This window comes from Drosophila tropicalis, unplaced genomic scaffold, assembly GCF_018151085.1.
Source record: "Drosophila tropicalis isolate 14030-0801.00 unplaced genomic scaffold, ASM1815108v1 contig_675, whole genome shotgun sequence".
NCBI lineage: Eukaryota > Metazoa > Arthropoda > Insecta > Diptera > Drosophilidae > Drosophila > Drosophila tropicalis.
In genome coordinates this window covers 69,863-97,202 of record NW_027173155.1, presented here as the reverse complement: position 1 = coordinate 97,202, position 27,340 = coordinate 69,863, and the positions used below count along the sequence as shown (strand labels likewise).

Below are 27,340 nucleotides of genomic sequence, written 5' to 3'. Positions count from 1 at the left end.
CCATGCTGGAGCAATTTGTTATGATTAGGTATCCATCTATTACTTCCTCTAAAACTTTGCTTTTTACGTTTCTAGGATCTACTGCTTCTACCTGCCTTTATCTTCTCTAACAATTTTCCAGTATTATTAGTGAACATTTTTTATGGTGTATGTATAGGATTTCGATCGCGTTAAAAGTAACGACCAAAGTCATTGTCAAGTCAAAAAATAGTGTTATAGTGGTCCGACCCGTCTGAAAAGAGAACTAAACCTAAGTGCATAGGTGGGAATATGAATCTAAAGGTAAATACATAAAAAGTAAATATACGAGGTGAATGGTCATGCTATGGGCTCTTGGTCAGACGCTGTGTCAGCGTATTTGTGTTTATATGAAACTCTTCACATTGACGTTGTTGGTCCTTCGAGCCGGATCATAAACGCTCATAATACGGTCCACAATAGTTAATAAAAATGTGGAGTTGGCCAAAAGTGATAGAAAAGAAATTGGAGGCGTTGATATATACAAAATTGTTAGAGATAATTTCGTAAAGCGCGAACTACGAAAATTCAAGGGTTTACCTTACGACTCCAAAAAGAAGCTAAAACACATCGACTGCATCTCGAAAGAGCTGGGCGCAAACGCTGTGCAACGATTCCAAGAAATTTCGCCGCAAGAAGGGACAGACTGTACCGAGATGGCATCAAAAATTTATGACGCCATTTCGTACGAAACTTTTGGCAAATCAAGCGGGAACGTCATACAAGCATCAAACGCGAAGCAGTCCAAGAACCAGTTCGAAAACATGAACCAGTTGGAAGTACTAAGGGGAATAGAAGCCATCGATGTAGAAAACGTGGAACTTCAAGACAAAATCTCAAATAAGGAAATAATGATGCTTGGTGTAAAAAGACAGCTAAACAAAGCCCAAACTGGGGGCGCTTCTTCTGACGTCATCGAAGAGCATGAATATGAAATACAACAGCTGTCATTAGAGGTGAAAGTTCTGAATGCACGCGCGGAAGCTTGCAAAAATCTGTAATGTCTGATGGAGACCACCCGATAAATGAATCGCTATCGATCTCTAACGGTGACAACAACATACAAAGCACCGTAATCACCATGTTAGCCGGCAAAGCTTAGGCAATAAACATCTGGAATATGACGGTCCCTCTCATTTGGCTTGGTGACATTTTAAGACGCAGTTCTTAAAATTAGGGAGCGAGAGTCAGTATTCTGGAGAAGAGGATGTATATCGTCGTGGATAAGTCACTGAAAGGGGCAGCGCGTAAGAAGGTTGACATTTTGTTCATGTCGGCCAAGGAGCCATGGAAAATTCTAGCCATTTTGGACAACATATACGGAGCTCCAGAAAATGTGGCGTTCGAACAAATGGCAAAAGCACAGGAAATAAAATATGTAAAGGAAATTGGAGATTTTCACGAGTTCAACTGCTCTGTTCAAAATATCAATTCAGCGCTGAAGTTTGTACAATGCAAGTTCATCGATACACAAAAGTTGCTTGCAACCCTAATTGAGCGGCTAGATGAAAGTTTTCGTCGAGAATGGGGACCACTTTTAACCGCTCGAAAATTAAAAGCTGCCGAATGTAATTTTGAAATATTTGCTGAATGGACGCAGGAGCAGTCGAGATTGTATCATGATATATGTTTCTAAAAGAAGATAGTTACAATCAATAACGTAAATAATGAAGCACAAAAGAAATTGGGATCACAAATTCAATCACAAATAGTTACACAAACTCGCTCAACCAGAAAGTGTTTTATTTGTAGTGAGGACAAGCATCCCCTAGATAAATGTAGTAAATTCAGAAAGGGAGAAGTGAAGAAACAATGGGATTAGGCTAGCACAAGTAACGCCTGCTTCACTTGTCTAAAATTTTATAATGGACAATGCAATAACCGTGAGCAATGCAAGATCGAGAACTGTGAACGATATCATCATCGCTTACTATATAAGGCAAACAGTCTCATCTACAATCCTTGCCGCAAGCGATTAGCGGATGCATTCAAGAAGTCCAAGAAGCAGCAATTCTTAAAATGTTACCAGTTAAATTACGTGGTCCAACTAATAAAATAGCAATTCTGGCTTTTCTCGACGATGGGAGCACAACAACAATGTTGGATATTAAGGTAGCACTTGAGGTCGGTATAATTGGGAAACCGGAACCTCTAGATATGATGAAACTTCAGAAATCGCAGATATTGCTATTACAGTACAAAAACTTCAAAACGTACTGTAGTATAGTGTATGCACATACGAGTTCTTATTACTCAGCATAAATATTGAGCGGCAACACTTTGTTAGCCGAATATGCATAGGGAATTGTCTTTGTCACATTTCATGTGCAAACGTAATATGATATGCACTCATTGCGGCCCCGCCTGAGCCCATAGGCCCAGGACAACAGCAGCAGATCAACAGCGAGAGGGGCAAGCCGCCACTTTCGCCTGCGAAGGAGCGTCAGTGCAGCCAACCGGCGACGACCAGCTGACGCAGAGGATAATACATGGCATACATATTTTAATTAAATATAAAACAATAATAGCCCGTAAAGCTATACGAAACTATAGGTAGGAAATATGTAAAAAAAAAAGAGTAAACGGCATAAAATAGATGAGAAGTAACTCGATAAGTAAATTCAGTGAGGAAATAGATAATAATCATAATTCTAATTATAATTTTAAGAAAACCATAATGGGTCTAGTAGACGTTAAATCAGTGGATTGCACTGCTAACGTGATAAATAAAGTTGAACCAACATTGAATTAGAATATGTAAACATAATGCTTCTAATAATCGTTATTATAATGTGTGCCAAATGCTTTTATAAATTGTACAAAGTGCACAATAAATGTTTGAGAAAAAATATATGAGCCGAGCAAACGACTTGGACAAGATTTAAAAAAAAAAAAAAGCGCACAAACAATAAACGAAGCAAAACATAATTAAATGTTATTAAATAAGTAACGACAAGAAAATGAAATAAATAAAGAAAAAAAAAAAAAAGAAAATAAATAAATATATATATATATATATGCATGTCAAGTATGGATACCCAAAGAGCCATAAGAAAAACATATGAAAGGGACCCATATTTCAGTAGAAGAGTTCAGCAGTTAGTATCCACAACCCCTGTTAGTGTATACGAGCTAGAAATACTTTATATTGAGACATTTAACTGTTATCACTCACCATTGTTTCACTGCACTGGAACCCAAAAAGCAATAGTATTAACAACAATTCCGGGTGTGCAGGTTAGATCAAAAATAGATGAACATCCAATTTTAGGTACAGTAATTGTTATGATGGCAATGACGAAGAATTGCGCAATTGATAAGGTAAAACTTGTCATGCAGGCTGGCACCTTCAACACCATGAATGATGCCATATCCGAATTCCTAAACAGTTGCACGGAAGCAACTGGACAACCAAATACTGTCCTTTATTATGGAAATTATCCTCAGCGTAGTGGAAACCGCGGACGTGGAAATTCCCAAGGTAACTATCGTGGTCGTAATAATAATCACAACAACTACAATGGTACCAACTATAATAATAATGGAAGAGGTCAATACAGAGGATATAATCGAGGACGTGGTAACTCAAATCGAGGCCACAATAACAATCACAACGTGAGAATAGTCCAAAATACATCGGGAAACTCTCAAGCCCCTTATGTGCCCAACAGTAGAAAATGTAATGGTTCATGCAATTAATCTCAGTCAGAATATATTTGTCACTTTTGCTAACGTATCCAAAGAACTGGTTTTTCTAGTAGACACAGGTGCAGACATTTCAATAGTCAAAGAAAATTCTGATGTCTATCATGACATAAACGTTAACTATATAATAGACATAAAAGGAATAAGTCAGGAGGTAACCAAATCGAAAGGTTTAACCCCTATTGAGATACAGACAACTAAATATATAATCCAACACGACTTTCATATCGTGGATTTACATTTCGCTATTCCATGCGATGGCATATTAGGAATCGACTTCGTAAAGAAATACAACTGTCAATTAGACTTCAAGCCGTCTGAAGATTGGTTTATAATCAGACCCGATAACCTTAACTATCCAATTTATGTACCAATAACATACAGTTCTGGCAACAACTCAATACTGTTACCAGGAAAATCCCAAGTTATTAGAAAAATTCAATTAAATACCCAAGACGACAGTGTATTGATTCCAAACCAGGAAATTAAAGATGGTATTGACATAGCTAGTACAATAGCAAAAACAAAAAATGCATTCATAAGACTACTTAATACTACAAATAGAGATTAAGTAGTCAATACAAATAACTTGGCATATGAATCACTTTCGAACTACGAAGTAGTAAAAACTAATATTGAAACTAGAGAAAAGTGTGTATTATCTCAACTATCAAAGAACTTTCCTTCACAATTTAAGTCACAGCTCTCAAGCTTATGCACCAAATACAGCGATATATTCGGATTAGAAACAGAACCAATCACTACAAATAATTTCAACAAACAGAAACTGAGATTAAAGGATGATGAACCAGTATATATCAAAAATTATAGAAGCCCACACAGTCAGGTGAACGAGATACAGAAGCAAGTCGGAAAATTGATAACCGACGGAATAGTCGAACCTTCTGTATCTGAATATAATAGCCCATTATTACTTGTCCCCAAAAAATCATCTCCGACTTCAGATTCAAAGAAATGGCGATTAGTGATTGACTATCGTCAAATAAACAAAAAATTATTGTCCGATAAATTTCCACTCCCTAGAATTGATGACATTTTAGATCAACTAGGGCGAGCAAAATATTTTTCGTGTCTTGACCTTAGGTCAGGATTCCACCAAATTGAACTCGAAAAAAGTTCAAGAGATATAACGTCATTTTCAACGAACAACGGCTCGTTTCGTTTCAAGCGATTACCTTTCGGTTTAAAAATAGCGCCTAACTCATTTCAGAGGATGATGACCATTGCATTCTCTGGATTAGAACCTTCACAAGCATTCCTTTACATGGATGACTTAATAGTTATAGGTTGTTCCGAAAAACACATGCTTAAAAACTTAACAGATGTTTTTGACAAATGCAGGGAATACAACCTAAAGCTACATTCAGAAAAATGTTCATTTTTTATGCATGAAGTGACTTTTCTTGGTCATAGATGCACAGATAAAGGAATACTTCCAGATGACAAGGAATATGACGTCATCATGAATTACCCAGTCCCGCACAATGCGGATAGCGCTAGACGTTTTATAGCCTTTTGCAATTATTATAGACGATTCATTAAAAACTTCGCCGAATATTCCCGACACATAACAAGATTATGTAAAAAGAATGTTCCCTTTGAATGGTCAGTTGAATGCCAAGGCGCATTCCAATATTTAACCAGAGGGCCGGGGCTAACTTCGACCGCGTCAAAGTTTGTATACCCTTGCAACTTTTTTGGTAAGTCTTCCCTTACCTATTAGCCATCAATGTGGAAAAACGTTTTATCTAAAAAGCCTTATGTTTGCGAAAGAATGGCCTACATTCATAGGAAATAACGAAGATATTGATCAAAGTCACTGTTTTCCACCGATCGTTCCTATGGGAGCTATATGATATAGTCACCCGATCTTTATCAAATTCGGCACAGTCATTAACATATATATTAAACTAACAAATGTTTAATTTGAAAGCAATCGCGTTAAAAGTAACGAAGTTATTTACAAAAGTCACTGTTTTCGACCGATCGTTCCTATGGGAGCTATATGATATATCCGATCTTGTTCAAATTTGGCACAGTAGTTAATAGGCGTAATAATCTTTCTAATATTATTAGCGCAGAAAATAACGAAGTTATTGAGAAAAGTCAGTGTTCGTGACTTTGGGGTTTGTATGGGAGCTATATGATATAGTGGTCCGATCCGGCTGAATCCGAGATATACAACGCCTGCAGTATATACAAGCCTAAGTGCATTTCAGCTCTGTAGCTCTTACGGTCTAGGAGGAGGTTGCGTTGATCCAGACGGACGGACGGACGGACATGGCTATTTGAACTCGTCTCGTCGTGCTCAAAACCATGATGGACTCCAACTCCCCATTGCTTATGCATCTAGATCTTTCACTAAATCAGAAAGTAATAAGTGTACTACTGAGCAGGAATTAGCTGCAATACACTGCGCAATATTACACTTTAGACCATATATATATGGAAAACATTTCTTAATAAAAACAGACCATAGACCTTTAACATACCTCTTCTCAATGATCAATCCCAGTTCTAAACTGACACGTATGAGGCTCGAATTAGAAGAATATGATTTCACAGTTGAATACTTAAAGGGAAAAGACAACTATGTAGCTGATGCGTTATCGAGAATAACCATCAAAGACCTACAAAATATAACTGGCAATATCAATAAAGTCACTACAAGATATCAGAATAGACAAAAAATCCGCGCGGAAAATAAAGAACAAGAATTGCCTACGCAATCTTTAAATACAGCTTCTAAGTCCAGCGTATATGAAGTCATAAACAATGAAGTACGCAAAGTAGTGACATTGCATGTAAAAGATATGTTATGTTTATTTAAACATGGCAGAAAAATTATTGCAAGATATGATGTTGGCGATTTATATACCAATGGAATCCTAGACTTAGGTCCATTTTTCCAAAGGCTTGAACTGCAAGCCGGTATAAATAAAATCAAACAACTCAAAGTGGCACCGTGGGAAACTATCTTTGAAAATACTTCAATAGATAATTTCAAATTAATGGGCAATAAAATATTAAAAACATTAAGAGTAGCGCTACTCAACCCGGTGACCCTAATAGATAAACAAAAAGATAAAGAAGCTATTTTGTCTAACTTCCATGACGATCCCATACAAGGAGGTCATACTGGCATTTCAAAAACTTTAGCAAAAATCAAAAGACATTATTTTTGGAAGAATATGACTCGTGATATCACTGAGTACATACGAAAATGTCAAAAAACGAAACATAGTAAGACCCCACTAACAATAACAGAAACACCCATAAATGTTTTCGACAGAGTGATAGTGGACACGATTGGTCCACTACCAAAATCAGAAAATGAAAACGAGTATGCAGTCACTTTAATATGTGACTTAACTAAAATATTTAGTTGCCATACCTGTTCCGAATAAGAATGCTAATACTGTCGCTAAAGCAATATTTGAATCTTTTATCCTGAAGTACGGTCCAATGAAGACGTTCATTACGGACATGGGAACAGAATACAAGAATTCAATTATAGACAATTTGTGCAAATATTTAGATATTTAAAATATTACATCTACAGCACACCACCACCAGACAGTTGGAACAATAGAAAGAAGTCATAGAACTTTTAATGAATACATACGATCCCACATATCGGTTGATAAAACTGATTGGGACGTAAGTACAACATCATAAAAAAAAAACAAAACACAAAAAAAAAAAATAAATAAATAAAATTTCTTAAATTTATAGATAATAAGAATTAAAATAACTTCATGAAATTACGTTATTTTTCAAAAGGAGGGAGATGTAGTATAGTGTATGCACATACGAGTTCTCATTACTCAACATAAATATTGAGCGGCAACACTTTGTTAGCCGAATATGCATAGGGCATTGTCTTTGTCACTCAGCGACAGCGTGCCAAGTTATTGCACACATTTCAAGTAAAAACGTAATATGATATGCACTCATTGCATTCATCGCTTAGAGCCAGGTCAGCATGTTTCCCATACTGACCGCTAATATACATATGTGCATGCATAACTCACACTCTCTGCCCGTCTTACATATTGTTACTTTACTTATATATAATGTTTATATAAAACGGCTGCTCTGCCGCTGCGCCTACAGCTAGCAAGCCTTTAACTAAGAGAACCAAATTTATACAATAAAACACATTCAATCAATCAACACCTTACTGATAATACAAGGATTTGAATTTACCAACTCAACGAATCGATTACAAAGCTATACAGAAAGAATTTCCATATACAAAAATGGCAAAATTGAAATCGATTCGTAATCTTCAGCCTCATCTCCTCATTGGACAACGACATGCAACACTTCTTACAACTCAAACCATACTAAATGTAGATCCAAAGTGTCCGATTATGGCAAAAACCAAGCTCGGATGGGTCATACACGGTCCGATAAAAGCAAAAGTAAGAGAAGCAGACTTCGTATGCTGTCACATCGAGGATGAATATCTGGGCGATATGCTTAAAAACCAATTTAGCATAGAAGGATTTGGTGTTTGTAAACCAGCAACGGACAAAACTAAATCTTCAGAAGAAAAATTGGCTATTAGCAAGTTATCCTCATCTATTAAAAGAGTAAATGGACAATATCAGGTAAACTTACCCTGGAAAAACGACATAGTGGAACTCCCCGATAGTCGCCAAATGGCAGAACAAAGACTAAAATGTTTAGAAAGAAACCTGAACAAAACCCGTGATATAGCGCGAGCATACCAAAAGGAAGTACTGAAGAATGTGCCAAGATAATCACTAATGTCAACTTGGTTAAATCCCCAAAACTGTGGTTTCTGCCACATTCTGCAGTAATTCCAGTAATCCCAAGAAACCGGGAAAAGTTCGAGTAGTGTTTGACGCAGCAGCGATTTGTAATGGCACTTCCTTGAACGAAAATGTACTAGCTGGGCCGGATTGGCTTTTATCAATCGGAGGCATGCTTATAAGATTTAGATTAAACACAATAGCCTTTGCTGCAGATATTAAAGAAATGTTCAACCAGGTAAAAATCGCCAAAGAAGATGCAGTCTCACAATGCTTTTTATGGAGAAATATGAATACCCAAATACCACCAACAGTCTACCAGATGACGTCAATGATATTCGGAGAAACCTCCTCACCATTTATAGCACAATTTGTAAAAAACCACAATGTGGCGATACACAAAAGTAAAGCACCAGAAGCAGCTCAAGCCATCATTGAAAACCGTCGACGACTATCTGGATTCAAAAGCAACAGTTCGCGAAGCTGCAGTAATTAAAATACACGCAGCGGGACATTTTCAAATTCGAAGGGAATACCCGAAGATATACGTGGTCCGATTGGGCGAAAAATGAGACATCGATCGATGTGCCATCGTAGTCGAACTTTTAGACAGAGTGACGGCCAAAAACCGAATTTAACGGGGAGGGGGAAAAGGGTCGCGATCTCGAGCTCGCAACTTATAGACAGAGGAACGGCCAAGTACCAAATTTTACGGGAAGGGGAAAAAGGTTCGCGATCTCGAGCTCGCAACATATAGACAGAGGGAGTAAAGGACAAGTAAAAAATAAGGGTTGTTATTGATGAGTGCTCGAAATCGCGTCCCTTTTTCTCCCTCGCCGCAAAATTCGGTACTTGGCCGTCCCTCTGTCTAAAAGTTGCGAGCTCGAGATCGCGACCAGTAACGAAAGGCTGCAAGTTTTCGTAGCCAACGGAATAAGCGAAATATGCGAAAAGTCCAAGAGGGGGCAGAATGGAATGGAAAACATTGCCGACATCATAACAAGAGATACTGCAATAAAAGTTGCCACAGACATATGGCAACAAGGTTTAGCCTTTCTTGGATTGGATGAAAAGATGTGACCGCAGCCAAAATTAAAGGCACCAACGGAGCCAGGGCTTATAATGCTGGTTCACCAATATGACCACCCATTTAAAATACTGGAAAATAGAATTTCGAAGTTCACAAAACTGGTAAGAGCCACAGCATGGGTCAAAAGATTTATAGAAAATGTAAAAGCGAAACGTTATAAGATGGAACTCCGATGGAATTGGTATCTATCAAAATGGTATCTCCATGTCCAAGCGGAATGTTTTCACAATGACATAATCTATGCTAAAACTGGCAAGATCACAGGGGGTTTACGCCTCACTAAATATTGTCTTTCTATGAGTGAAGATGAAATTTTACGCATAAACAGCCGAATAATACGTGCAGAAGGCGTCGTCGCGACAAGTCCTATTATGTTGGATGGAGACCAAGTATTCAAAAAGTTGATTGTACAATATTTTTACAACGAAGTACAGCATACCGGAATACAAGTCGGATGCCGGTTATGCAGGTTAGGACTGGAATCCCGCGACATAAAGTATCGTGCTGAAGACTTGGTTCAACACTAGGGGGCGGAAATATGTCGCAGAAAATACCATTTTATTTGTATTTAAAGTATATTACCGAAAAATACCATTTCTGTTTTTGAATCTAGTATATAAGTCAATTATTATTTTGTTGTAAGAAAGGAGATGGTCACACTCTATATAAAACGATGGCGAAGAAAAACGTGCCTAAAAGAATAAAATAATAAAGCTCTCTATAAATAATAATATGACACAGATCAAAGAAAAATAGCACACAAACCTGACAATACTCTCAGATAGACATGACAAATAGAAGTAATGTCATATACAAAATTCCATGCAATGGACAAGGAAACATACTGTGCAATAAGATATACATACATATTGACAACACAGATTTGACTATAAAATGAGACATTATTGAGACACACCAAAAACAGCACTTATGACACTCTGTGCAACTAGTGGCCATGCACTGAATTTCGAAGAGAAAATAATTTTGGATGAAGAGGGGCACTAGAGGCACTACAACAAAAGGTTTACCATGAAGATGCTACATATCATCAATACTCCGAGCGCCACACGACTTAATTTTAAGACTGATACCGACAACTGCGCTTACATATACAGACATTTACTTGACAAGAATTAGTTCTTAACTCCACGTCGAACGGTGTTGACGTATCAAATATTGTGTGTTACAAGATTGTTTTTGTATTCTATTGTAGTTGCCCTGAAGACGGTTGCCGCTTCGCAACCGAAATATATTGGAAAAAAAAATTAAAAACTACGGTTTTTTACTTTTATTTGAAACAAATGACCTGAAGACTGATGACAACTAAAGATTCTGGATATATATTTCTACTTATTTAATTTTATCTGTAACCACAGGATAATGGTAACCAAAGTAAGACACAAATGTTTCAGAATATATTTTGTCCAAATATCTCGAAAAAACTGCATCAATAGTGGTATGGAATTTTGTAGTTGTTATTTCCCGATCGATTTTTAAAATAAATTATTCAAAAAGAAATTTTTTTTTTAAGTATTTTGTATTTTAGCAAGAAATTGATTCAAAGCTTTTTACATTACATAATGTAATACGCCAAACAATTAGTACTAACAGTGATTTAGTCTAATCTTATAACAATTTTGCTATTTACATAAATTAATATATTTAGTGGTTATATGTTTTATATTTATTCAGTTATATAAATCAGTCATCAATTTTTCGTATCATTGTATAATATTGACTTCTCTTTAAACTGTTGATGGTCATTTGTCTCGCAAGGGCTCTAACAAGCCGGTTAAAAAGAAACTGTATCAGTGAAACGTAGATGACTGCAATAACCACTGTGATACCGTTTTCCACAACTGTTGACCTGGGAGAAGAAAGTCCTCAAGGTTAGGAAAGCAATAAAAGATTGCTCGTTAGAATAACTGTGCCATCTTTATCAATGTAACGATTTTTTTTATTGCTTATGAGATCCATGATAACTTCCGCCCTAGTTTTCAATGTATTTAACAACCACTTCCTTAATTCTGTTACTAAAGAAGAAGTTGTGGTTGCTTGCAAAATCTAAATTTTTCTGTGTTATCACTTTGTGATGGACTTGGGGTGCATTAGAAAATTCCAACCAGACTCGACAAACGTTGAAAATGCATTGATGCAGTTGTTATCTTCATTAAAGTCTAGATGAACTACTTTGACAACTGCCCCGTTAACAATTTCATCAGTCACATCAATGTTTGTCGTAACTAGATAATATTTTCCTTCAACGAAAGTAACTTGGTAAGGTAGGCCACAGTGTATCAATAACACTCTTTTTGTGCAGTCTCACGCGAAAAGTATCTTCTTGCTTAGTATTTTTAGTCCCCGTGATACGGACAGCAGCCGTTGAAATACCTTTATCGGGAGCTACTTGCAAAATTTTGTTGTTATAAACTCTGGTGCACGACTATAGCCGCACCCTGTTTTTTTCTTATAACTCAAAAATGAATACACATGGAAAAAGTCTAAAACTACCTTTAGATAAAGCATGAAACAAGATGTAGAAATAAATAATAAAAACAACAACATTCGCACAAAATAACTGTTGTTTTTTACATTTAGTTTTGTTCTAAGTGCATAACTATAGCTGCACTTTTCATTTTTTTATAAACAAAAACAAAGTATTAACAAATTTTATAACAACCTACTTACAGCAAAACTGTAACACCAGCTTGCATTCTTCAGTTGCGTAGGTCATAACTCTTTTCGGAGTTAATCTAGAATGATGATTCTTCTACCATTTGATATTGTAGCTATTTAACTCTCTTATCCAAAAGTTTGAAGTCATTTGGTCACCCAGACTAGAAATGGTAAGCAAAATTGAAGAAAAAGGCAAATGTTACAGTTTTGCACTCTCTTAGTTTTTAGATAACAATTTTTTTTTTTTTTAAAGGGTATCAAGTGTTTTTAAAATTTTTGTTGTATAAAATATTCAACTCGACATATGTTAAGAGCATCAACAAATAAAATTCCAGTAGTTTAGCCCCTATTCACGAAACGAAAATTTCTCAACCTTGAGAGCAAGAACTTGACCTTCTTTAAAATCTGAGAGGACCCATCCTTTTGGCATATTATTATCTCCGCAGCTAATTTTTCACGACCGATTTCATGAGAACAACGTCACAAAGTGATTACAGAGGTCAAAAATGAAAAGTGCGGCTATAGTTATGCACTTAGAACAAAACGAAATGTGAAAAATTACAGTTATTTTGTGCGAATGTTGTTGTTTTTATTATTTATTTCCACATCTTGTTTCATGCTTTATCTAAAGGTAGTTTTAGATTTCTTCTATGTCTATTCGGGTTTGAGTTAAAAGAAAAAACGGGGTGCGGCTAAAGTCATGCACCAGAGTTTAGGCATCGACAGAGTAATTTGGGTGGAACAAACGAACACCGTTATGGTTCGTGATTCGATTATTTCCAATTTGAACTTCTCTAACATATCGTAATTTTCAATTATTTTTGAATTATTGGAAAAAACTTAGCATTCCCCTGTCCCATTACTTGAGTAAGCTGGAAAAACCTTAAACTTCGCCATAAATAAGCACCAACTATTCGCGTTTTAATTGCCTTGTATAATAATGTGGATCTTACAGGTGGGTCCTGATGTAAATCCCAATTAAAATTACCTCTATACTTCCCAAATCATAATTATGATTTCCCTAATTTGCTTAAGCTTCAAAACAATTTTAGTCAAAAATTCGGCACCGATCTACTGTCTTCGCCGATAATCAGTACTCTAAGGAAACAAAAAGAGATCTGTATAGATGCAAAATTTCTGATCATATCGGTAACATCATCAAATCGGTAACAAAATCAAACTTTTAAGAGTAGTATGAATCGTTGTAACGTCAATCGCCACATCAGCTTTATCAGTAGAAGCGCAAGTTATATAGGCATTACAGTAACCACTTAATCTGTTATAGATTTGCAATCTATGTTTGATCACAAGTCTTTCCATCCAGCTGGACTAGTCAAAAATAGGACTACTTGGAGTTTGAAGATGAGATATAATGTGCATTATCCGTTGCTTTTGCATTCCGTTAGCTGATCTCATCAGTTGGTTAACGAGTGGAGTATCCATTTAATTTTCTTTTTTTCTCCTCTATGGCCCCAAGTTTGTTAAGCGTTGCATGTTGCATATAAGTATTACCGACAGAATGGGAATGTTTCAGAAATTGTGCATGAGGATCTGCCCCTAAAGGTGACGTTTGCTTCGGGTCTTAACTTCTGGTCCTTCTCCTCTCCATCTGCTCTTTCCAACGCTCTGCAAATTTTAAATGCTTTCGCAATGTCTAAATTCCAGTCAAACTTTTTTTACGATCTAAAATCAGGTCCTTGTTGTCTTCATTTATTTGAGTGAATTTATTTTCGTTAAGTACCGTCATTATTTTCGTTTCTAAAAGATCATCTCTCTCTCTGTAATCGTTAATAATATTTGCCATATCATAATTTCAATATCTGACAATTCTTTGAGTTTTTAGTTAAAAGTACTCTACTTTTGGTGTTATTAGCAACGAACTGTATTAACGTTATATCCTCAATAATAGCGGCCAACGTTTATTCCAATCCCCGAAACATGCCAAATAGTTTCTTTCCGGTATAGCCATTAGCGCCACCTTTGATCCAGTTCACGTTATTAAAATAAAAGCAAATTTGTCCAATGATGTTGATGTATTATTCACATATGTAACTCTTACGTAGAAAATTTGAAGTTAATATTAAATTTGTGTTGTCCCAGCTTCAGACAGCTTCTACAACGAATTTAAGCTTAATAAATTGAGTCAATGTTATTGAGCAATCGGTGTTGGTCGTCTGTCGAAAGCATGCAGACGCTTTAGCATACGCCTGGAGGTGTTGACGGCCAAATCATTGGCTAAGGGATGTCGGCCTATTAGTTCAGCTATCCTGGGTTGGCTGGGGTTGGAAATATCCGAACAAAATAGCGAACATCGCTAAGTGTCATGAGCAAAGTAAAAAAAAATAGGTACAGCATTTAAGCATTATTGAAATGTGCTGCTTATTATGTAGCAAAAGACACCATTCTCTACTTCCTTTTGGATGAAAACAGAAGAGTGTAAGTACTTGTCTAATGACACAACATCCTGTAACTGACCAGAGTTTCTGTAAGGGATAAATTTAGGTACACCAGGGCTTGTACTGGGTACGTTAATCTGAAAAGAAGAGCATAAAGAGGGACAAGAACATGGTGTAGGCGAAAGTAAACTGTAAAGATGTAATAGAGAGGGCTGACGCCTGCTTATGAGGCAACCCAAGGGTACCTTTCTTGTGCAACTTCTCAGAAGGTGGAACAAACTTGAATTGCGGCAATAAATGTACGCTGGAGTCACACTCATTAGACAACGGTTTGGCCAGTTTGTTTAAAGAAAGAAACCTTGCAAGTAGATAGACAACAAGCCATTGAAAAGCAAAAAGAAACACAAGGCAAAATATACAAAATTTAAATACACAGCACAAAGAGACAGCTGAAGTGCAGAAAGAGTGCAAGAACAATTATAAGCCAAGCTTTGGGAGGCGGGAGAAGCTGAGCACAAGCACAAAGAAGAGAGAACAACAAAAATAAGAAAACAAACAACTACTACTGATGGTATGATCGGGGCGATGTGAGGAGCAACTGCAACAGCAATGACGAGAGAGAAAAAATAGAAACAGAAAAAATAACCAGAGGGATGGGGGTTACCTTCGACCGCGTCAAAGTTTGTATACCCTTGCAACTTTTTTTGGTAACTCTTTCCTTACCTATTATCCATCAATGTGGAAGAACGTTTTATCTAAAAAGGCGAAAGAATGGCCTACAATCTTAGCATAGGAAATAGCGAAGATATTGATCAAAGTCACTGTTTTCCTCTGATCGTTTCTATGGGAGCTATATGATATAGTCACCCGATCTTGATCAAATTTGGCACAGTCTTTAACAGATACATTAAGCTGACAAAAGTTTAATTTGAAAGCAATTGCGTAGAAAGTTACGAAGTTATTGACAAAAGTCACTGTTTTCGACCGGTCGTTCCTAACTGTAATAAAAAGCTGTAATAAACTCACTTATATTAAGTTTCACGACAATAGCTCAGAAAATAACGAAGTTTTTAAGAAAAGTCACTATTCGTGACTTTGGCGTTTGTAAGGGAGCTATATGATATAGTGGTCCGATCCGGATGAATCCGGATATACAACCCCTGCAGTACATACAAGCCTACATGCAAAATTTCAGCTTTTTAGCTCTTACGGTCTAGGAGGAGTTTGCGTTGATCCAGGACGGACGGACGGACGGACATGGCTATATGAACTCGCCTCATGTCATGCTGATCAAGAATATATATACTTTATATAGTTGGAAATGCTTCCTTCTATGCGTTGCACACTTCTGACCAAAATTAATATACCCTTTTTGCCAGGGTATAAAAATGCACCAAACACTAATCAAGAATAATGCCGGAGTTAACCGTAGGCTGGTGGTGGCGCTAGACTGCACGTGTGTTTGTAAGAGTGAGGGAGTTGGCATATGCTATGATGAGAAATGTCAAATAATTAAATAGACATTCATTTGGTCTTCGAAATTTAAAATTTTTTTCATTTGGTGCTCGGTATACCGAAGTCGGAAAAACGACTTTTTCCTTTTTTATTGTTTTGGTATCTAAAGTATTGATTTTCGAATGTCTTTGAAGACTATTTTCGAAAGATATTGATCAATTTTAAACATACAAAAAAAAAAATTAAGAATTTATTGATCTTGAGGTTGAATAATAATTAAATCGCTATTATTACGCACAATTATTGCTCTGGCCTTGTAGTATCGCAGAAAAAGTGTTTTTTTTTTTGTCAAGCTCCATTAATATTGCGCTTTGTATGTACATATGTAAATAAATATTAATTGTCATACACTTTTTTAATTTCAGCGTCGTATATGGGCAAACTGGTGAAATTAGCACGACATCAATGATTAATGACTGTAACACATGCCAAAATAGTTTAAATTCAAAATGTTTTGAGGAACAAAACTATGAGAAATTTTCGTCATATTGTCTTACTGCCAAGGTATCCCTATCTTTAATTTTTTATTTCGTAAATTGTAATAATTCGGATGGTATAAGGATGGTTAAAGTTGTGGCCACACAGTTTGATGAATTATAAACATGAAGCCATCGTTTCTTATTTATACCATACTATTTAAATCAGAGTATATATAGCCATGCAAATTAACTTCACGCCTCCATTTGGAAAGCTATTGGAATGAAACTTTAAGATGATTATAACCCAGGCAAGGTGAAGGATGAATCATCCGGAACGGACCACTATATTAATTAGTAAAACACGACAAAAAAAATGCAGGTGTTGGAAAAATTTACTTATGTGATAGTTTTTAATGTAAAACATCATGTCCCCAAATTTCAAATGAAGATCAATATAAATCGGCTCTGCTCAAACGGTACCGTCAGAGCTGCTAACAGCATACTACGTCATTTCTCGTCTCTGGTGATTACCAGAGCTAACAAACAAATGCAACATACATAATCATATGTGCGTGCCAATCAGTGCATGCATGTACACATACGAGTGGTTTGCAAAGGGAATGGGGGAATAAGGAGAAAAAAATTGCTGGTATGTCGGGTATATTCGCTTCAAATTTTTGGCCATTTTAACCTGTTCTCAAGCTTTCTTCTGTAAATCAATTCATCATTGCAGACAAAACCAAAATATAAATCTGTCCCTTTTTATTTTGCCATTTGTTTATGAGTTTTCAAAAGTGTTAAACTTAAATGCATAAATAAACACAGTTCAAACAATGCGCCAACAATTTTTTCGTGTAGCTTAAGTAAATAATTACTGAAATTTAAATGAACTTGATCACTTCAATATCTTAAAAACCAAGCTCCGTTCAAATAGTTTCTAAATTGGTGGAGTAAAGTGCGTCCGCACCGTTCTATTCGTCTGACCGAATAGACATGGCTATATCTGCGTTTGATATTTCAACAGTGTCTAATTTGAAACAAGTAGCTCAGAGAGAGGGTCAATATGAAAACAGCTCCACAGAGAACACCAAAACTAACAATCAAAGTAACTCGGGAAATTTAAATTACAAATCAAACCAAAATAATTTAGAGCAAACTTAATTTAGGTAATAATTCAAATCATCCCAATCTCAAAAAACTTCAAAAGCTTCGAGCATTACAAGAAAATCTTAATCAGGACAGACAAGAAAATCCCCTTAAGTATCAGAATCAACCTCAGAATCAAAACCCTATTTTAAATCAACCTACTAAAAGGCAAAGAGAGAGTACGATAATTTACATCAATCAGCCTCGGATCAGACAGCTCAAACAAATCAAGTGGATCAAACAGATCAACAATATGTCCAGTCAAACGCCTATGTAAAACTAAAAATCAATAACAACCCTTCATAGCGTTATAGATACAGGCTCTTCAATAAATATTATCAACGAAAATTACTTCAATTTTCTAGAAACATCAGAAAATTTGAGTGTTCAAGCAATAAAAGGACCAAGGAAACTTTGCCCCAACAATAAAAAATTTTATTGTCATCAATTTCCATCATCTCAAAGCATGTCAGGCCGTTATTAACTATTAAGAAAATAACGTGACATTATAATATTACAAATTCTATTTCAAATACACCAACAATGAAGAAGAAAAAGAAGAATCAATACCCTATCCTCCCCCAGAGTTCGAGTATGAAGTATTCGCCATCATTTAAATTCAGAAGAAATACAAAAGTTAAAGAAAATATTGCATGAATTTAGCGATATGCAGTATAGGAAAGGTAAAAATTTGAACTTTACCAGTACAATAAAACATAACATCAGAATTAAGCACGAAGACCCAATTTAAAAACACCCATACAAATACCCACGATTTTTTTACGAAGAAGGTAATAAACAAATTAATAAGAAGATAGAACAGAATCTTATTCTAAATGAGATTACTGTCGATGAAAAGTTCCCGATACCAGTTGTGGATGAAATATTGGGCAAACTTGGAAAATTTTAATATTTTACAACCATTAAACTCGCCAAGATATTCCATCAAATCCAAATGCATCTTAAATCAATCGAAACCAGAGGGCCAGGGCTAACTTCGACCGCGTCAAAGTTTGAATACACTTGCAACTTTTTTTGGTAACTGTTTTCGTACCTATAGCCATCAAAGTGGAAAAACGTTTTTTCTAAAAAGGCTAAAGTTTGCCAAAGAACGACCTACAATCTTGGCATGGGAAATAACTAAGATATTGATCAAAGTCACTGTTTTCCACCGATCGTTCCTATGGGAGCTATATGATATAGTCACCCAATCTTATTCAAATTCGGCACAGTCATTAACAGATATATTAGACTAACAAATGTTTATTTACAAAAGTTCCTGTTTTTGACCGAAAACTTCCTATCGGAGCTATATGATATAGTCCCCCGATCCTTATAAAATTTGGCGCAGTCCTTTAAAAGTGTAACAAACTCACTAATCTTAAATTATTCAAGACAATAGCTCAGAAAATAGCGAAGTTATTGAAAAAAATTCACACTTTGTATGGTCGGAGATGCTTCCTTCTATGCGTTACACACTTCTGACCAAAATTAATATACCCTTTTTTCAAGGGTATAAAAACTGCAGTTCCAACTAAACATGGTCATTACGAGTACGCACGTAATTCAACATTTCGTGTCAAACACCCTTTCTACCAAAAATCATGTCTCCATTCTGGCGACAGATTTCGAAAGAGCTTTTGATCGCGTGGGGCTACATGCAGTGCTTTGCCGTCTCGAACATTAGGGCATGGGTGCAAGGCTTCATAACCTAACTATGTCACTTCCAACACCTACAATTTACACAATGGTTTTCCACAAGGCTCCCCACCATCCGTAGTTCTATTAATGATATACGCCGATGACGCGATTATCCACACCAAAGTAAAGAATTTGAAGATTGTAAAAACTATATTTGCCAAAATATTACAAGATTTGGAATCGTGGGGAGCCTTTTCGGGGGCCTCACATTTCCCAGCTCCCAAATCGCTTGTATATTGGGGATATCTGGGCTACCTAGCATTTCGGATCGCATCGAGGAAACGACAATGCAGCTAATCCCAAAGTTATACACCACAACCTGCTACATAAAGACTTCTGCGATTTTCAAACAAAAAACATTGATACAACTGTTTGTCACCTATCAGGCGCTGCGCCAAATACAGCATACAGCTTGGCTTACCTTCACCTAAGTCTTATCGGCCCATGCAACCACCGTCATATTGGTCCTGCAATAAACGCACAGTCAACATTCGCCTACATACCTGCACAAAAATCAGCGTAGTTGACAGCGATAATACTATCATCGCTGGGGGACACCACCCGACTTAAAACTCCATCTTTAACGCTGAAGCGCAGGCCGTACTAAAAGCCTGTCAGTATGCAGCCACAAAGAAAGATTCATTTATAATAGGCACCCACAGTCTCTCTAAAGTATCAGCCATACGGAACATTCTACAATCCAAGAAATACGACCCCCAGCACACGGGGATTCCTGGCAATGAATCCGCTGACAAAGCTGCGGGTGAAATGAGTCTCGCTATTACTCCTCTTTTTACTCCAATGAACACCAAGGACTTAAGGAACCATATCTGGCGACACCTTGACGAAAAAAAACAGTATTTGTGGAGCCTTTTCAATCACAAATTCTAAACGATCAACCCAAGATGCTCAGAAATCGTTTTCCCTGCCAACCTCCATCGTCGAGCTTCCGGAACCTTCATCCGCCTGCGCATCGGGCACACAGAGTGCACTCACGTACACCTTCTCAGGGCACTACTCCACCCCCTTGCCTACTATGCCAGGAAAACCTAACCGTAAAACACATCCTGAACTCCTGCCGTTTCTTACAGATCCTTAGGGTCTCCCATTTTGGAACCCTAACCCCTTCCAACCTTTTTAATAATTCTTCTGAAGACAGTATTGTAGCAATATGTATTAGTATTAAGTATATCTTACTCTTTCCCCCAGTGCAATATGTTCAGCCTTAAGTATATCTGACTCTTTTTCTCTGTTACAAATTAGCTTTAAGTTATATATTACTTTAACATTCGTTGTGCAGTGGGACAGTGCGAGAAGTGTGCTGTATCATTTATTAGAAAAAGAACAAAGATAATAAAATAAAATAATGAGAGCGGGACAGTCTTGAAGAAGAGCTCACCAAAGTCAGACGTGTTTTACTCGTGTTTACTTCAGAAGTAGTCATAGTTAACCCAGTGAAAATACAGTGGAAAAGCTATAATTTAGCTAAGAAGAAACAAAATTAAAACGGAATAATGGATTCAATAAATCCTGATGATTTTTCAAAGTCCCAGTTACAAGCCTGGTGCAAAAACCTAGGTTTATCAGATACTGGCACTAGAACTGTGCTAGCCGAACGATTAAACCATCTAAGCCCTGTAGCTAGAGGGCAACATCCAAAAGATGTGGCTGCTCCTAATATAGGATCAAGTGAACGCGCAGATCCGCCTTAAAAAAGATTGCTTGGAGTACCTAAAGAGCATTCTACATACGACACCCGATGGCCCCGATCAGACGCGAAATTTTGAGACAGACTTTTTTAAGGTCAACAGCAGCAAGAAGTATCGGCAAACGAACAGAACGAAGCAAAAAATTAACAGTAATACAATATAAAGCAGTATATACAAGCCTACTTGCAAAAAGCTCTGTAGCTCTTGCGGTCTAGGACGAGTTTGCGCTGATCCAGACGGACGGACGGACATGACTCGTTTCGTCGTGCCGATCAAGAATATATACACTTTCTATGGTCGGAGAAGCTTCCTTCATGCGTTACACACTTCTGACCAAAATTAATATACCCTTTTTTTCAAGGGTATAAAAATCGCAGTTTCAACTAAACACGGTCATTACGAGTACTCACGCCATGTCCGTATCTTTCCACCTATTAATTTGAAAAAACACGATTATCTTTGATACTAATATCCGCATTATTGCGCATTCAACATTTCGTGTCAAACACCCTTTCTACCAAAAATCATGTCTCCATTCTGGCGACAGATTTCGATAGAGCTTTTGATCGCGTGTGGCTACATGCAGAGCTTTGCCGTCTCGAACATTGGGGCATGGGTGCAAGGCTTTATAACCTAACTATGTTACTTCCAACACCTACAATTTACACAATGGTTTTCCACAAGGCTCCCCACCATCCGTAGTTCTATTCATGATTGCTTTCGAACAACTAAACAGTTTATCTAACAGATTAACGTATCGATATACGCCGATGACGCGCTTATCCACACCAAAGTAAAGAATTTGAAGATTGTAAAAACTATATTTGACAAAATATTACAAGATTTGGAATCGTGGGGAGAATTTTCGGGGCCCTCACATTTCCCAGCTCCTACATCGCTTGTATATTGGGGGAATCTGGGCTACCTAGCATTTCGGATCGCATCGAGGAAACGACAATGCAGCTAATCCCAAAGTTATACACCACAAACAACAACCTGCTACATAAAGTCTTCTGCGATTTTCAAACAAAAAAAATGGACACACGGGGATTCCTGGCAATGAATCCGCTGACAAAGCTGCGGGCGAAATGAGTCTCGCTGTTACTCCTCTTTTTACTCCAATGAACACCAAGGACTTAAGGAACCATATCTGGCGACACCTTGACGAAAAAAAACAGTATTTGTGGAGCCTTTTCAATCACAAATTCTAAACGATCAACCCAAGATGCTCAGAAATCGTTTTCCCTGCCAACCTCCATCGTCGAGCTTCCGGAACCTTCATCCGCCTGCGCATCGGGCACACAGAGTGCACTCACGTACACCTTCTCAGGGCACTACTCCACCCCCTTGCCTACTATGCCAGGAAAACCTAACCGTAAAAACACATCCTGAACTCCTGCCGTTTCTTACAGATCCTTAGGGTCTCCCATTTTGGAACCCTAACCCCTTCCAACCTTTTAAATAATTCTTCTGAAGACAGTATTGTAGCAATATGTATTAGTATTAAGTATATCTTACTCTTTCCCCCAGTGCAATATGTTCAGCCTTAAGTATATCTGACTCTTTCTCTGGTACAAATTAGCTTTAAGTTATATATTACTATTACATTCGTGATGCAGTGGGACAGTGCGAGAAGTGTGCTGTCTCATTTATTAGAAAAAGAACAAAGATAATAAAATAAAATAATGAGAGCGGGACAGTCTTGAAAAAGAGCTCACAAAAGTCAGACGTGTTTTACTCGTGTTTACTTCAGAAGTAGTCATAGTTAACCCAGTGAAAATACAGTGGAAAAGCTATAATTTAGCTAAGAAGAAACAAAATTAAAACAGAATAATGGATTCAATAAATCCTGATGATTTTTCAAAGTCCCAGTTACAAGCCTGGTGCAAAAACCTAGGTTTATCAGATACTGGCACTAGAACTGTGCTAGCCGAACGATTAAACCATCTAAGCCCTGTAGCTAGAGGGCAACATCCAAAAGATGTGGCTGCTCCTAATATAGGATCAAGTGATCGCGCAGATCCGCCTTAAAAAGATTGCTTGGGGTACCTAAAGAGCATTCTACATACGACACCCGATGGCCCCGATCAGACGCGAAATTTTGAGACAGACTTTTTTAAGGTCAACAGCAGCAAGAAGTAACGGCAAACGAACAGAACGAAGCAAAAAATTAATAGTAATACAATATAAAGCAGTATATACAAGCCTACTTGCAAAAAGCTCTGTAGCTCTTGCGGTCTAGGACGAGTTTGCGCTGATCCAGACGGACGGACGGACATGACTCGTTTCGTCGTGCCGATCAAGAATATATACACTTTGTATGGTCGGAGATGCTTCCTTCATGCGTTACACACTTCTGACCAAAATTAATATACCCTTTTTCAAGGGTATAAAAACCGCAGTTTCAACTAAACACGGTCATTACGAGTACTCACGCCATGTCCGTATCTTTCCACCTATTAATTTGAAAAAACACGATTATCTTTGATACTAATATCCGCATTATTGCGCATACAACATTTCGTGTCAAACACCCTTTCTACCAAAAATCATGTCTCCATTCTGGCGACAGATTTCGATAGAGCTTTTGATCGCGTGTGGCTACATGCAGTGCTTTGCCGTCTCGAACATTAGGGCATGGGTGTAAGGCTTTATAACCTAACTATGTTACTTCCAACACCTACAATTTACACAATGGTTTTCCACAAGGCTCCCCACCATCCGTAGTTCTATTCATGAACAAAGTAAAGAATTTGAAGATTGTAAAAACTATATTTGACAAAATATTACAAGATTTGGAATCGTGGGGAGAATTTTCGGGGGCCTCACATTTCCCAGCTCCTACATCGCTTGTATATTGGGGGAATCTGGGCTACCTAGCATTTCGGATCGCATCGAGGAAACGACAATGCAGCTAATCCCAAAGTTATACACCACAAACAACAACCTGCTACATAAAGTCTTCTGCGATTTTCAAACAAAAAAAAATGGACACACGGGGATTCCTGGCAATGAATCCGCTGACAAAGCTGCGGGCGAAATGAGTCTCGCTGTTACTCCTCTTTTTACTCCAATGAACACCAAGGACTTAAGGAACCATATCTGGCGACACCTTGACGAAAAAAAACAGTATTTGTGGAGCCTTTTCAATCACAAATTCTAAACGATCAACCCAAGATGCTCAGAAATCGTTTTCCCTGCCAACCTCCATCGTCGAGCTTCCGGAACCTTCATCCGCCTGCGCATCGGGCACACAGAGTGCACTCACGTACACCTTCTCAGGGCACTACTCCACCCCCTTGCCTACTATGCCAGGAAAACCTAACCGTAAAAACACATCCTGAACTCCTGCCGTTTCTTACAGATCCTTAGGGTCTCCCATTTTGGAACCCTAACCCCTTCCAACCTTTTAAATAATTCTTCTGAAGACAGTATTGTAGCAATATGTATTAGTATTAAGTATATCTTACTCTTTCCCCCAGTGCAATATGTTCAGCCTTAAGTATATCTGACTCTTTCTCTGTTACAAATTAGCTTTAAGTTATATATTACTATTACATTCGTGATGCAGTGGGACAGTGCGAGAAGTGTGCTGTCTCATTTATTAGAAAAAGAACAAAGATAATAAAATAAAATAATGAGAGCGGGACAGTCTTGAAGAAGAGCTCACAAAAGTCAGACGTGTTTTACTCGTGTTTACTTCAGAAGTAGTCATAGTTAACCCAGTGAAAATACAGTGGAAAAGCTATAATTTAGCTAAGAAGAAACAAAATTAAAACAGAATAATGGATTCAATAAATCCTGATGATTTTTCAAAGTCCCAGTTACAAGCCTGGTGCAAAAACCTAGGTTTACCAGATACTGGCACTAGAACTGTGCTAGCCGAACGATTAAACCATCTAAGCCCTGTAGCTAGAGGGCAACATCCAAAAGATGTGGCTGCTCCTAATATAGGATCAAGTGATCGCGCAGATCCGCCTTAAAAAGATTGCTTGGGGTACCTAAAGAGCATTCTACATACGACACCCGATGGCCCCGATCAGACGCGAAATTTTGAGACAGACTTTTTTAAGGTCAACAGCAGCAAGAAGTAACGGCAAACGAACAGAACGAAGCAAAAAATTAATAGTAATACAATATAAAGCAGTATATACAAGCCTACTTGCAAAAAGCTCTGTAGCTCTTGCGGTCTAGGACGAGTTTGCGCTGATCCAGACGGACGGACGGACATGACTCGTTTCGTCGTGCCGATCAAGAATATATACACTTTTTATGGTCGGAGATGCTTCCTTCATGCGTTACACACTTCTGACCAAAATTAATATACCCTTTTTCAAGGGTATAAAAACCGCAGTTTCAACTAAACACGGTCATTACGAGTACTCACGCCATGTCCGTATCTTTCCACCTATTAATTTGAAAAAACACGATTATCTTTGATACTAATATCCGCATTATTGCGCATACAACATTTCGTGTCAAACACCCTTTCTACCAAAAATCATGTCTCCATTCTGGCGACAGATTTCGATAGAGCTTTTGATCGCGTGTGGCTACATGCAGTGCTTTGCCGTCTCGAACATTAGGGCATGGGTGTAAGGCTTTATAACCTAACTATGTTACTTCCAACACCTACAATTTACACAATGGTTTTCCACAAGGCTCCCCACCATCCGTAGTTCTATTCATGAACAAAGTAAAGAATTTGAAGATTGTAAAAACTATATTTGACAAAATATTACAAGATTTGGAATCGTGGGGAGAATTTTCGGGGGCCTCACATTTCCCAGCTCCTACATCGCTTGTATATTGGGGTAATCTGGGCTACCTAGCATTTCGGATCCATTGAGGAAACGACAATGCAGCTAATCCCAAAGTTATACACCACAAACAACAACCTGCTACATAAAGACTTCTGCGATTTTCAAACAAAAAAAAATTGACACACGGGGATTCCTGGCAATGAATCCGCTGACAAAGCTGCGGGCGAAATGAGTCTCGCTGTTACTCCTCTTTTTACTCCAATGAACACCAAGGACTTAAGGAACCATATCTGGCGACACCTTGACGAAAAAAGACAGTATTTGTGGAGCCTTTTCAATCACAAATTCTAAACGATCAACCCAAGATGCTCAGAAATCGTTTTCCCTGCCAACCTCCATCGTCGAGCTTCCGGAACCTTCATCCGCCTGCGCATCGGGCACACAGAGTGCACTCACGTACACCTTCTCAGGGCACTACTCCACCCCCTTGCCTACTATGCCAGGAAAACCTAACCGTAAAAACACATCCTGAACTCCTGCCGTTTCTTACAGATCCTTAGGGTCTCCCATTTTGGAACCCTAACCCCTTCCAACCTTTTAAATAATTCTTCTGTAGACAGTATTGTAGCAATATGTATTAGTATTAAGTAAAACTTACTCTTTCCCCCAGTGCAATATGTTCAGCCTTAAGTATATCTGACTCTTTCTCTGTTACAAATTAGCTTTAAGTTATATATTACTATTACATTCGTGATGCAGTGGGACAGTGCGAAAAGTGTGCTGTCTCATTTATTAGAAAAAGAACAAAGATAATAAAATAAAATAATGAGAGCGGGACAGTCTTGAAGAAGTCATAGTTAACCCAGTGAAAATACAGTGGAAAAGCTATAATTTAGCTAAGAAGAAACAAAATTAAAACAGAATAATGGATTCAATAAATCCTGATGATTTTTCAAAGTCCCAGTTACAGGCCTGGTGCAAAAACCTTGGTTTACCAGATACTGACACTAAAACAGTGCTAGCCGAACGATTAAACCATAAAAGCCCTGTAGCTAGAGGGCAACATCCAAAAGATGTGGCTGCTCCTAATATAGAATCAGGTGAGCGCGCAGATCCGCCTTTAAAAGATTGCTTGGAGTACCTGAAGAGCATTCTACATACGACACCCGATGGCCCCGAGCAGACGCGAGTGTCTGAGTGAACAGCAAGAAATAAACGAAGACACAAATGAGAACACAATGAAAAGAGTAACAATGGACTGCACAAAGCGTCAAATGAGAAGTCAAATGAAGAGCGTAACAACGAAGAGGATAAAGCAACAAATGAGAAGCCAAATGGAGAAAACCAAAAAGAAGAAAACATAATTATGTACACTTTGGAAAAAAAGGTGAAACTACTTT

At 37.6% G+C, this 27,340-nt stretch overlaps 1 long non-coding RNA gene across 1 annotated transcript in view; it reads left to right on the top strand.

Annotated features, from left to right (window-relative positions):
- LOC137578729 (uncharacterized) overlaps positions 1-27,340 on the top strand; it is a 228,077-nt gene that overhangs the window by 141,672 nt on the left and 59,065 nt on the right. Inside the window, exon 5 of the long non-coding RNA XR_011032759.1 lies at positions 16,568-16,706. This is a non-coding gene — a long non-coding RNA (uncharacterized lncRNA). The remainder of the gene's footprint in view (positions 1-16,567; positions 16,707-27,340) is intronic.